Here is a 13,724-nt window from a genome sequence, read left to right on the forward strand (position 1 = left end):
ACCAACATCATCATGTCATTATTTAATATAAATAACAGGGTAGCCTAGATGTGGCGCATTAACTTGTGACCACTTAATATGCGCACGCACACACACAGAACCCACAAGAAACAGCGGATGTGGTTATGAACAAGACAACGAGCATGTCAGGGTACATAAACATTTAGGATCCCTGTTCTGGGAGAGGGGAGAGAATGATGGCTCCAAAGCCGGATCTGAAGACAAGATAAGCAGCTCTCCCGTTCTGCACCAGAGAAGCAATAAGTCTTTGTTGACACTTTCTAAAAGTTACTAGAATCATTATTACTGATCGCAACTATTTCTTCTTGTAAGCAATTTATCCTCCATGTGGCTTCATTTTGAGATACTAATATTTTTTAAAAAGGAGAGAAAGAAAAAAAAATATAAAAGCAAATCTGGCCAAGTAGCACCTTGAAGGGCAATATTTGCCAAACATGAATCATTCAATTAACGTACCACCATACAGACTTTTGCCACATCTGATTCATAATACAATGATCTATTTATGGCTTGAAAGTTCACGACTTTTAAAAATTTAGCCTATTTTAGCATGAAGTAAAGTTATTTATGAAATGATGAGCTGGATGATCTTGTTATATATCTTCCTCATAAACATTACAATAAACATACTGGTATTGAGTTTTGTTTGTTTATGCACTACCTAAAGTCCATGAACACAGCATTGTCATAGAATGGGAGACACTGATGAATGAAATCTCTACTGCTTATTAAAAATAATCCATTCTTAATGACAGCCTTTCCTCCCTGATACACAATCATGCAGACTGCTAGGAATTCTGTGTCTGATCTGCGTCGTGTGAGATTGAACCTGACCTCAAGTTCAGAGCAGTCAGGCCCACTGGAGTAAGAAACCTCACTACATTCAAACTAATTCTGCATGTGACGTGTAAGAAAGAGAGGGCTTTACAGAAACTTGCAGGAGGAATTATTTCTGTCTAAAGGTGATATGACAGTTTTACAGTTCATACAGACTATTTCTGCCCAGCCTGCTAACCTCAAGCTCCTGAGCCCAACATGGCCTAGTGGGAGGCAGGACTGGTTGACAGACTGAGCCCATGGTCAGTAACCAGTCTGGTGGCCAAAGCCTCACATCTAAAAGAATCACCCCCCAACCTCAAGAGGATTGTTGGAACTTCTCAAAGTGTTCTTTGCGCCCAGATATTTGTCTCTACTTATTACACTTCACTTGACTCTTAAAGGTCTGGAAAACAGGATCTTCCCAATTTTCAAAAAAAATGTGCATCAACTGGACATTCTTAGGATGAGAACACAGTGTTTCCAGATGAACTGGGCTGACACTGCCCCTCCCAACAAGCACATGTCAAGTAGGCCTGACCATCAGAGACAACTGATGGGAACTGAATCCCTTTCTTATTGCAGAGGTCTGGCTCAGCATGCTGCCTTTCCCGTGCTCCTTGGCTGCCATGAGTCCCCTCAGGGTCTGAGGTCAGGCCTCTCCGATGAGCCTTTTGGGACCTTGTAGTGGTGAGAGGGCTGTGGACACCAGCTCTGTTCTGTGGCTTGATGTGAGGGCAGGGGCAGGGCTGCCCCTTCCATGCCATTGTCACGCCTCTGGTGGGCTTTTTAATCACCAGGTACTGAGCTTTCAAAGAACACAATGAGATAATCAGCTAGTATAGTTTTTCTTTTTAAATAGAAGTTGTTAATTTTTTTTGAATATTGCAAAAGCAAGATTGATATGTTATGGAAAGTACAGAAAAGCACAAAGAAAAAACTAATTCATAATCCCACCACTCAGATAATCACAGTTAACTTTTTGGGTGGCTATCTTTTTAATTTTTTGCAGAATTGGTAGGGTGGAGTTGATTTGCAGCTGGGGCCAGATAACCTTTTTTTTTTTTTTAAACTGAGTTATGGTAGCTCTCAGGCTGTGGAAAAAAAAAAGGATGTTCAAAGACCGTCTTCTAAAACTGTGTCTAATCTCCCTCCCCTGCCTTGCCCTTACAACACCCATTGACATGATTTAAAATTCTCATAATGCCTCACAGTCACAGAGTGTAACTTCCTGGCACAGCTTTCTTGCTTCACAAGGCAGCCATAGATTAAGAGCCAGGGGTGTCTTGGCAGGAAAAGCAGACACAGTGACCTTCTTGCCGCATGGAATCATTATGTCTGGGTGCGCTATGAAAGTCTATTTTCGGGTTTTGCATAATTCCAACTCAGAGGGCCAAACACTCCCTCCCTCCACTCGAGGGAACTGGAAGAAGGCGGAGAGGGGATGCACGGAGTGAGGAAGCGAGACCAGCATTGTCAGTAGTTGGGCTACCCTGATTAGTGAAGGCCTGTCAGCTGGGCACATAATGTTCCCAAGCTCATTTCCTTATCACCTAGACCAAGTCCTCATCAAAAGAAGTAGATCTAAATGTCTAATCTAAATTTGCAATAAAATGCCCTTAAAACAGTTCTAGAAGTGGAGTTTTTGTAATTTCACTTCCGGATGATGTATTTCATTATCCTTCTCTTCTCAAAGGCAGAAGGAATATTACCAGCCATTTATCTGATCAGTTTATTCTGTTCACAAGGGGTGCCAGGCACTGAGCTGGACATAAAGGAACACAAGGCTCCTCTCCTCTTCCTTCTCCTGCAAGCAAGCCTGGGCTCTTTCCCTTGTGCATCTCTGCAGATGTCCTGAACCCAACTCAGGACCTGATTGAAATGAGACTCCAGTCTAGCGCTCACTGAAGAACGCACCAGCGCATCCTCTGACCACCACACAGCAGAATAACCTCAAGATACTAAGACTGGCATCGTGAGTCCCCACACTTCTAAAAAACACTGTCGCCTGACCTGTGGTGGTGTGGTGGGTAAAGCATTGACCTGGAATGCTGACGTTGCTGGTTCGAAACCCTGTGCTTTCCTGGTCAAGGCACATATAGGAGTTAATACTTCCTGTTCCTCCTTCCCCCCCTCCTCTCTTTTTCTCTCTCCTTTGTAAAATGAATAAAATAAAAATAAAATAAATAAAAAACACGGTGTCTTAAGTTGACAATGGACTGGGAGGAATCACACACACCATAGGCACCTTTGATCATGGTGGGAAGGGCTGGGTTGGTTCCAACCCCAGAAGAGTGAATCAATCTATTCATCTACTCAGGTGGAGGAGCAGAGAAGGGAGCACATTCTCCCCAATCTCAGTCAAAAGGAAGTGCAGAGGCCTCAACCCAGACGTGGGCAGGAGTGGGCCCTGAAGGCTGCATGTACCAACTGGCATGAATACTGCACCTGGGGCAGTGACAAATGGCCCACTGCACTTCTCTGTCTTACGCAGAGCCACCTGGGAAAACAGCAGGCTGGGGCCACAGATGCTAAAAAGAGCTGAGCTGTGGGTTTGTAGCCTAGTGCTGGTCTCTCTCACTGATCTTTCTGCAAAATTCCAAGCACCCTTTGACCACTTTCTTTTTATTTATTTTTATTTTTATTTATTTTTATTTATTTTTTTGTATTTTTCTGAAGCTGGAAACGGGGAGGCAGTCAGACAGACTCCTGCATGCACCTGACTGGGATCCACCCGGCACGCCCACCAGGGGGCGATGCTCTGCCCATCTGGGGCATTGCTCTGTTGCGACCAGAGCCACTCTAGCACCTGAGGCAGAGGCCATAGAGCCATCCTCAGTGCCCGGGCCATCTTTGCTCCAATGGAGCCTCGGCTGCAGGAGGGGAAGAGAGAGACAGAGAGGAAGGAGAGGGGGAGGGGTGGAGAAGCAGATGGGCGCTTCTCCTGTGTGCCCTGGCCGGGAATCGAACCCGGGACTTCCGCACGCCAGGCCGACGCTCTACCACTGAGCCAACTGGCCAGGGCCAACCACTTTCTTATTAATATTGCTGCATGTGAGAAAATGGCTTTCCAGCCCACCCAAGAATTCTGCTCTCTGGGGTGTTTCAGGACCAGACGTGCTGGGAGGGAGTGCTGTCTGCATCACCTGGAAGCCTCAAGCTGCACTGGGAGGATGCGCCTTTGTCGGCCAGGCTTGCCACCTTGTAAAATGTTTTACTCAGGCTGAGAATAAAACATAATTCGGCACTGGCCAAATCCAGCAGCAGAAAGCGGAACAGGTAGATGAGAGGGAGACAACACAAAAGGAGGGAGGGCTAGATAAATGCAAGCCCCGTTAGACAATTGTTAAGACAAAAAGGACTGTCTGTAAAACTGTGACCCCTTTAAAGGACAGAGTACAGGTTTTACAAAAGCAAAGAGCCAACCAGGCTGCAGATAATTGTTGCTGCATTTCTGAGCAGGCTGCCATTGGTAAGTGATTTCCATGGGAACATGTCTGGTATCATAAGGACGTGTTCAGAGGACAAGGGGGGAAGGGCAGGGAAGCCAGTTCCGCTCACCTCCGCAGCCTGGATCGCGGAGTCACAGGGGAAGGCTCTGTTCTTAAAGGCAGGACACCCAAGCCCGCACCCTGGCTCACTGTTCACGAGGGAAAATCACCGTCTCTCAGACTTTGCTGAGATTTCTTGCACATTTGAAACCAGGGTACTAATACTCCCTGAGCCACATCTGGTTGTTTGTGAGGTCTGAAATAATATACACGCAAACGTGCTTTGTAAATTGGAACAAGCCACACACGGTGAAGGCTGCATTTTATTACGACATTAAGCTTTATTCCTGCTCTTCTTCTGGCCTGGGCTGCATCCCGTTTCTGATGCCCCGTGGCTGGTTGACCTCTACGATGCTGCACCTTTCGGATCACAGGTGAGCCTTGTTGATGTACCGCTCCATCTTCTTAGAGGGGGAACGCAAAGGGAGTCTCTTCCTTGTATGCCCACTTCTCCTCATTCTCCTTAGTCCTGTCCCCTTCATATCCCTGAGCACACATGTCATTCTTCCATGAAAGTGTTTAGTAAAGATACATGATGCCCTAGCCAGCTGGCTCAATGGATAGTGTTGGCCGAGCATGCGAATGTCCCAGGTTCAATCCCCAATCAGGGCACACGTGCGAAGCAACCATCTGCTTCTTTTCCCCACCCTCTCCCCCTTCTCTCTTTCTTCCCCTCTTGTAGCCAATGGCTCGACTGGTTCAAGCGTTAGCCTTGGGCACTGAGGATAGCTTGGCTGGCCCAAGCATTGGCCCTAGATGGGGGTTGCTGGGTGGATCCCGGTTGGGACACATGCGGGAGTCTGTCTCTCTATCTCCACTCCTCTCACTGAAAAATAAAAAAATGATATATGATGAATAACTACTATTAGGTTCGAGATACGTACTTGGGTCTAGTTGTCATAGCAGCTACCATTATCTTAGTGAACCTAGTGCGTGAGAAATACACTAGAAAATAAGAAAACACAAGCCTCTCCCAAGTGCCTTTCAGGCCTACTTCTATCAGAACTGTATTTCTAGTGCCAAGTCAACTTTAATCTCTTAGAGGTAGGAGAAGGTGGGGGAGGAATCTGGGATGCTGGGATCTCTGTCTGTGTATAAAAATTACCCAGGGGGTTTAAAGGTGAGCATAATGGTGTATATGCCAGCAGACACTAACCATGTGGGCTGCCCGGGCAGTGGCCTGAGCCCCCCAAAGCTTGGAGGTGCAGTCCAGAGCAATAGTGCACTTCCAAATTAAATTCCAATGTCAATTCCAGAGGTTCTAAGGAGTGGGCTTCTCAGGTTCCAGTATATCCTGGAAGGGTCCTGAGCCACCTTCACATCCAGAGTTGATCAACAAAGCAAATCAAAGGAGCAAACTGATTTATTCATCCTTTTGTCCATTCAAAAAATATTTTTTTGAGAACTTACTAGGTTTTCCTGGGAAGTTTCTGGTGGTATAAAGTCCAGCCATTTCAAGTCCGCTTTACGTTGCCCAAATATAGGCCACCAGCCAGTCTAAAGTGTTCCCAGACCCTTCTGAGCTAGAGTTGACAGAGCACTAGTAATCATGCCCTAGCTAATTCAGGGAAAACCACCAGACGCCTTACATTTGCGGAATGAAACTGCCGAACTGTGGAAGGGCCAGTGTCTTTCTGCTTCCACAAAGCTGCACATTATTAACACTGGTTCAGGATTCAGAGGCCTGCCTTTAGTTTTACATGAGCAAATCTGCTTCAGAAGGACCTCTAAAAATCCTGCTTCGAGGATCTGCATATTCAGGGTGCAAGGCCTCCTCTAATGAGACCAATGAATGGGTGATATAAGTTGGCTGGTGATTGAAATGGGGGGAAAATAGCAATTATGGTCTGTCTAGGAAATTCCCCTTCTGAGTAAAAGTTTTAGACTTTGAACTCTAGGAAGAGTCTCTGAGACTAGGAACACTCTTTGAGAGAATATTTTCTTGGCTTTTCAGGCATGTTATAACCAGACAGTACGCTGCACGGCTGATGAACTGAGTGAGAGTATCCTGAATGTTCAGAGAAAATGAAGGCAGGCAGGAAATCACACACTGACCTTGCTTTCCAGTGAAAATGGAGCAAATGACTAATTCCAAAACCATTAACATGTAAAAGCAGCATATTTCTTCTGAGCACAGGGCACAAAGGCTCTCCAAGGAGATTACTGGGCCATGATTACCAGCAGCATTTAAGTTTTCAAAAACACGCCAAGGAGGCTATTCACTAAGAATGTGTAACAGCAAAGTAGCTGCTTCATTAAACTTAAATAGCCGCGGCAGGGCTGTGCTTCCAGACCCACGCTACCAAATTATACATTTCTTTTCTGGATGCTTCACTGACCTCATTATGGAGAGTGGAGAATTTGTCATTCCAAATAAAGTGACCATCCAAGTCATTATAAACATGTCCATCAGGGGCTTGATGAGTGTGCAGAGGAAACACCGGCTGGCCCAGTGAATTAAAAAAAAACATACCAAACTTTTCTTTTTACTGTCTCATTCATCTCTGCTATGTGCTCACTGTCACCCTTACAGAACAGAATAAGCAGGTGAAGTGCCCATTTCTGAGCGGGAAGGAGGTTTTGATTTGGTGTAATGGCATTTTCTTGAGGAATGTGTAAACATCGATGATGAAGCATGGGAGAAAAAATTCAGACCAGCAGCAGAGAAGTTGGATCTGGAGAGAGTTACAGTAACACATTCCCAGTGTCCTGTTTGAAACATATCAAGAGTTCTTTATCATTTTCCATCAAGGTCATTAAATCTGTTTCTCAGACACAGAAGTATCAAACTAATTTTTTTTGTGTCATTTAAAATTACTGTATTTTCTTTTCAGCCAGGTAAAATCCTCTAACTCTGCCGAAGGCAAATCAAGTAACGATTATTGTATTTATACATATTTTCCCCCCTCAAGCAGTGCTCATGAAATTAATTCAGATTTTGGAAGCTATTCATTTTTTTTTCATTTAATTTTAATTATGTAGATGGAAATGGCAATTAAAAATCCCACAACAACCCCTCGTGTTCAAAGACACAGCGACAGCGGAGTTACTCTCGTAAATAACAACTGGCTCCTGCACACGGAGCCCTGCTGAGTGTGGGGGCGGGCGGGGGAGCAGAGCTGCCCGATGAGCTCTGGGAGCTGGGGAACGATCAGGGCACATCGGGAAAGTCTAAATGTCGAGTTTAAAAAAATAGAGGAGGGCAGGCAAAGTAGAATGAAACGTTCATGGGACATTACTCAGAAACAAGACATAAAAGAGTCTTCTTCAATGCTAGCCAGCGTGCCTAGTGCCAACAGCTACCTGTCCAGCATAAGGGAAAGTACAGGGTATAGCATGCTGACCAGGGAATCTAATAATGCAGGAAAAAACGGTTCAGCTGCACATGAGAGCTGAATGTGCTCTAAGAACTAGAAGTTCCCAACTTGTCATCGGGTTCACACACATTTTTTGCTAGCATGCAAGTGAATGTCTCCCAGTCAAGACGCTGATTTGGGGTTCAGTCCAAGTTTTATCTCACCCTCCTCTGCACAAACAACCCAGTGCCAACGGTACAGATGTGCCAGTTCTTAACCCCAGCCTCTCGCTATGCCCCGGAGTAAAGCCAGCTGCTGGCTTATCCTAAACCAGGGTTCCCTGGGGCTTTCCCCATTTCTGTTTCACCAAGACCATTCATCAGGAGTTTGCAGTCCTGCCCTCTCATAGGGCAGGGTCCACGCTCTGTCTTCCACCAGGTTGGGGTGGGTGGGGTGGGAAGAGGTCCTCTGCAGTGCTTTCAGGCCCGTGAAGTCCCAAGAGACATTTGGCTGTTACTCTTCATATATTTGCAAGGATAACCAAAGTTACTCAGCTTGCCAAGGGATACTCCGGCAGTGCAGAGCAAAGACTACAATTCTTTGGATTTTGCTTCTCAGCCCTGTCTTTGGCATTCCAGATGGGCTCCCTATCATATGTTTCCATTGCTAAATCCCCCAAACCTTATGTCCTTTCACATGTGGTCTACAGACCTGTCAGAGACTCTGGGTGGTTCTGCATTTGCATTTTTACAAATTTGGTTTTAGATTCAGGGGGCCCCATGAAAGCCTTTGGGGGAGAGGGGACATAGCCCTGGTTTTGGGTCATGGAGTCCTGGCTTGGAACTGCCAGCTGGAGCTTTTCAGTGGAACAGAGCTCCTTGGCCCTAGCCTGGGTTTCCTCCTGACACAGGAGGACCTGTGCCAGGTGTGTGCCTGGCAAGCGGAGGGGACCTGGTAACTGGCAGGGCGGCAGGGTCATCTCACAGCAGCCGGCGGCCAGGCTCAGGAAAAGAGGTCCCTTTTAGATCCTTCCTGTAGGTCCCCTCACCTAGCCCACCCCTCTGCAGTCCTTCTCACTACCCTCCACCTTCCTGGGGAGGGGGGCGCAGAACTGCTGACATCTGCTTTGACTGTCTTATATTACATAGGTAAAAAGCACAGTCACCCACCACCCTGGAATTATTTTCTCTGTCACACACACACACACACACACACGCGCGCGCGATTCTTTTTTGTTGGTACTTTAAAATGTGTCCAGTCTTTTTTTTTTTTTTGTATTTTTCTGAAGTTAGAAGTGGGGAGGTAGTCAGACAGACGCCCACATGCGCCTGACCAGGATCACCCGGCATGCCCACCAGGGGGCGATGCTCTGCTCATCTGGGCTGTTGCACCTTTGGGGCTGGAGCCATTCTAGCGCCTGAGGGGGAGGCCACTGAGCCATTCTCAGCACCTGGGCCAACTTTGCTCCAATGAAGTGTGGGCGGGGAAGAGAGAGATAAAAGAGGAAGGAGAGGGGGAAGGGTGGAGAAGCAGATGGCACTTCTGTGTGCCCTGACTGGGACTCAAACCGGGGACTTCTACACGCTGGGCCCATGCTCCACTGCTGAGCCAACTGGCCAGGGCTGTGTCCAGTCTTTTTAAATCATGAAGATACAAACAACCACAAGAAAAACGTTAACAATTTGCCAGGGACTGAGTTACTAATCTCTTCACAGTTGTATATCCTGGATTCTTGAGGATCAGGAAATTGGTGGGGAAGAGACCTCTTTCCTGCTCACTTTCTACTTATCTCAATACAAAGCACCTACTCAATGCAAAGTACCTTACTAACCCCTTCAGAGGTAGCCCTGAGGTGCTACTGTTTCCTAACGAGAGCACACTCCCCCTCCTGCACTTGCTCCTCTCACTGCTGGTTCCAGCTCACCGAGCACCTTGACTTCCGATGGGTCAGCCCCTGAATCCTGCACAGCCCCCACCTGTTGGCTCATGGGCTTTGTCTGCACTTTTCAGGATGAGAACCAGCAGACTCTCTCCCGGGTCTCCAGGGGAACTGAGTGTTTAACACCTGCTAGAAATGCCCCAGAGCAAAAGGAGACCTGCCTTTGGGTGGTGAACACACAATACAATATACAGATGATGTGTTATAGAATTGTATACCTGAAACCTATATAATTTTATTAACCAATGTCAACCCAACAAATTAAAAAAAAAAAAGAAACGCCCCCATCCATCAGCTTCCACAGAGGGCTGTCTTCCCACTGGAACTTCCCCTTATGCTCCTCAACTACTTAGAAGAAAGGTCCTCAATCAAATATCCAGTCTGTTCATTTCTTTGTATATCCAGCCTTGCCAAAAATAAAGGGTGAAGTTCCTTCACCTGCTACAGCTTCTTCGATAAAAACAACTGTAGATTGACACTGAATAAAATTATTATCCAACACAAAACAACCAAATATTAAACACAGGGTCAACCTTTACTTTTAAATTTTTGTCTGGAGGTAGTTTTCCTAGAACAGACACAAAAAAATTACACTACTATGAGCAATAGTGTGAGTGTACCCTTCTATTTTCACAGCACTATTCATTTTCTGTCCCTAAGCGCTTAAAATACAGAGGGTCCTCACCGCCTTCCAGGGTGAAAATAACAGCGATGCAGCCACAGAGCACATTCACTCGCGTGACAGGCCAAAAATCTCCAGCATGTCACAAATTAACACAGTGTTCTTGAGGACTGTGTTTTATTCTTGAATTTCCAGTTTCACTAATAAATGTGAAAAACACGGGCAGCCCAATGAGCCCCTAGAGATCAGCCACTGCAGATGCTGAAGAAAACAAGGCATTTCAGCTAAGATCAGCATTCACATTCACACTTCTCCTCCAATTGCGTGATGTGTGGCAATGAGATCGGTTTCTAGTGACTACCCAAAAGATCTAACAAGGCTAGTTGTTTTTTTTTTTATAAAAAGGGTAATGACCTTTTTTCTAGTCACAGTTCCAATTCTATAGTAAACCCCCAAATACTCCGTCATTCATGTCTAATAACCAAAATTTTGCCCTCTCTTTCTTCCTTTCATCCTATTAAGATTTTTAAGCAAGTCCCAGCTTGCTTAAATTATGTCATTTTACCCCTATATACTTCAGTATGAATTTCTAAAAACATGGACATTTCTTATATAACCACAAAGCCATTATCAAATATCTAGCAAACAATAATTCCTCGGTATCATTTAATACCCAAACTGTATTCAAATTTCCCCAATTGTCTTGAAAAATCATTTACAGTTGCTTCCTTTAGATGATCTAACCAGGGCAGAGTGGCTGCATGTGCCCTCCGAAGCCCCCTCTCCGTGCACCCAGCCGCCTCCTGTTTCCCCCCAGGACGTTGTCTTGCTGAAGAAATCGTACAAGGCTCCTGGGGAGCCTGTCTCAATAGCCACATTCTTAATTTATTCTCTTGTGGTATCATTTAACTTGTTCCTCTATCTCCTCTATTTTCTAGAAACTTATTGATTGGTGTGCCTAAGTTTCAAGTTCAACGCTTAGGCTCCAATAGCTCACGGGTGGCACTGTGTACATTGGCATTGCATCACCTCAGGAGGCACCTAATGTGTGGCCATCCCACTCGGAGTGTGTTTGGGTGACGGCAGCCCGATTCCTCCACTGTGAAGTTCCCCAAGAACATTGCTAATGGTCTAATGGTTGAATCCATTGGCTACAGTTGCTTGAGTCAATTATTTTGTTGGGGGCTTACCAAAGTATGCTTTTCCAACTCTGACTTCCTTTCCACATTTAGTGGCTGGAATTCTCATGCAAAGAACTTCCCTTCATCACCAGTGCGATCTGATTATCCTCAGATACAACATGCACAGAAAGGGCAGGATCACTGCCTAATTCTCTCCTTTGCCAATTTTCAAGGAATTGGTGCCTTAGTTACATCATATAGTAACTGAGTTGCTTTTGTTGTTGTTTATATTATTCCCAAAGGTCCACTTGTCTTTACTTTAAATAAACAGCCACCCCTTATTAATCCTTACTGAGTTCAGAGAAGCGCGTTTGTGATGTCACAGGGCACACAGTAAGCGGAGGGCATGGGTCCTGCCCTCTTGCAGCACTCAGCAGAAAAGCCAGGCGCTGCTTCCCTCACCTGTCTTGGTATCTGACGCTTGTCTTTTTGGTTGATACAGTCTTTCTTTCTTTTTTTTTTTTTTTAATTTTTTTTTTTTTTTTTGTATTTTTCTGAAGCTGGAAACGGGGATAGACAGTCAGACAGACTCCCGCATGTGCCCGACCGGGATCCACCCGGCACGCCCACCAGGGGCGACACTCTGCCCACCAGGGGGCGATGCTCTGCCCCTCCGGGGGGTCACTCTGCCGCGACCAGAGCCACTCCAGCGCCTGGGGCAGAGGCCAAGGAGCCATCCCCAGCGCCCGGGCCATCTCTGCTCCAATGGAGCCTCCGCTGCGGGAGGGGAAGAGAGAGACAGAGAGGAAGGAGGGGGGGGGTGGAGAAGCAAATGGGCGCTTCTCCCATGTGCCCTGGCCGGGAATCGAACCCGGGTCCCCCCGCACACCAGGCCGACGCTCTACCGCTGAGCCAACCGGCCAGGGCCGATACAGTCTTTCTTTAGGCTGGACACTCTGTCTGCATTTACTGGTCCCTTAGAAAAATGAGAACAATTCTAACATATCCTCTTTTTTGCATATTGTGGCACAGACCACTTGGTTTCACTTGTCCCTGTAGACTTCCACTTTCATATTATTTATTAGCTACGTCTCAAGGCACCTCAAGCGTGTGGGAGCAGGTGGGCAGAACTACAGCCCTTCTGAATGACTGGCTGGAGTAATCGGAGCTGTCTCATCCCGAGCGTTGTCTGTGACCCATCAGGAAGCCACCCAGTGCAGCCTGCAGGTGCCATCTGGCATGGCCATACCCGGCTCCAAGACTGCACTGGTGACACATTGACACTCTGGGCAAGCTTCCACTGGGGGAAGAATCTACACTGTGGGTAAAATCCACACATGTATGAGAAACGGCTCCCCTTTCTTATACTCACTAACACGGGTGGAAACACAGAGGCCACCCAGATGTTGCCCGCAGAGGCGTTTATTAAGTCTTCTCTGACCATGGCTGGCAAGTGTCTCTGAGGCTGAGAGCAACCCGGGATCTTTCTTGTTGGCTTTTAGGAGCAGAGACATTTCCTGCCCATTATCGCCTTGTTTTCCTGAAAGGCATCTGTCAGACATTAAAACAGAGTGCTAACGGGAAGATAATATGCAGCCTCTGTCCACACACTTCAAGAGGGAAGTACTCATGAAAAATGTGTGTTTTGGGAAACGTAAATGCTCATGTGCCCATCTGCATTTCCATTTCGTTTGAAATTCCTTGTAAAATCTCAAAGCAGTGGGAAGAAAAATAACACAGGGATGGATTCGGAGGAGATTCCTAAAAGGCCCTGTAGACCCCGGTGTGGGTCGCTGCTGGAAGCAGGAGGGAAATGGGTTGGGAAACGCGTGCCAAACGCAGAGGAGGACAGAAGCGTCCCTTCTCTGTCTTCCCTGGCACTCACAGAGCTGCTGAAGCAAGGGACTGGCAGCAACCGTGACTCTAAAAATGGAGGGCTTTCACATACTCTGAGAGAGTGCCAGTACGCTCTCCTGAAACCGAAGTGACAAGGGAAGAGCACGCTTTAAATAAACTAATGAAAGCAACTCAACTCCCGCTGAGACTCCCTCTGATAAACAGTTCTCTGTTAGAAGTAACACCGTTACTCAGATAACTCAGCCCCCAGTTGTTTTCTTGGGTCCTGACCTCTTGGCTAATGCAAATAAAAACATATCTTCCAACACACATGCACATACAGACACACTGCCCTATATAATGCCATCATTTGTTTTCAATTAAATAAAACTACAGCTTATTCAATAAATGATTGTCATACAATGCCATCTTTATGCTAACAATTCACCATAAATCTTACCACCCCGCACTTAGCCACGGAGCCTACAAACAACTACAATGGTACGACCAGGACTGCAAACT

At 46.3% G+C, this 13,724-nt stretch overlaps 1 protein-coding gene across 2 annotated transcripts in view; it reads right to left on the minus strand.

The window, feature by feature from the left end:
* MARCHF3 (membrane associated ring-CH-type finger 3) overlaps positions 1 to 13,724 on the minus strand; it is a 159,236-nt gene that overhangs the window by 46,399 nt on the left and 99,113 nt on the right. The gene's annotated exons all lie outside the window — the stretch shown is intronic.

Source organism: Saccopteryx leptura, chromosome 4, assembly GCF_036850995.1.
Source record: "Saccopteryx leptura isolate mSacLep1 chromosome 4, mSacLep1_pri_phased_curated, whole genome shotgun sequence".
Taxonomy (NCBI): Eukaryota; Metazoa; Chordata; class Mammalia; order Chiroptera; family Emballonuridae; genus Saccopteryx; species Saccopteryx leptura.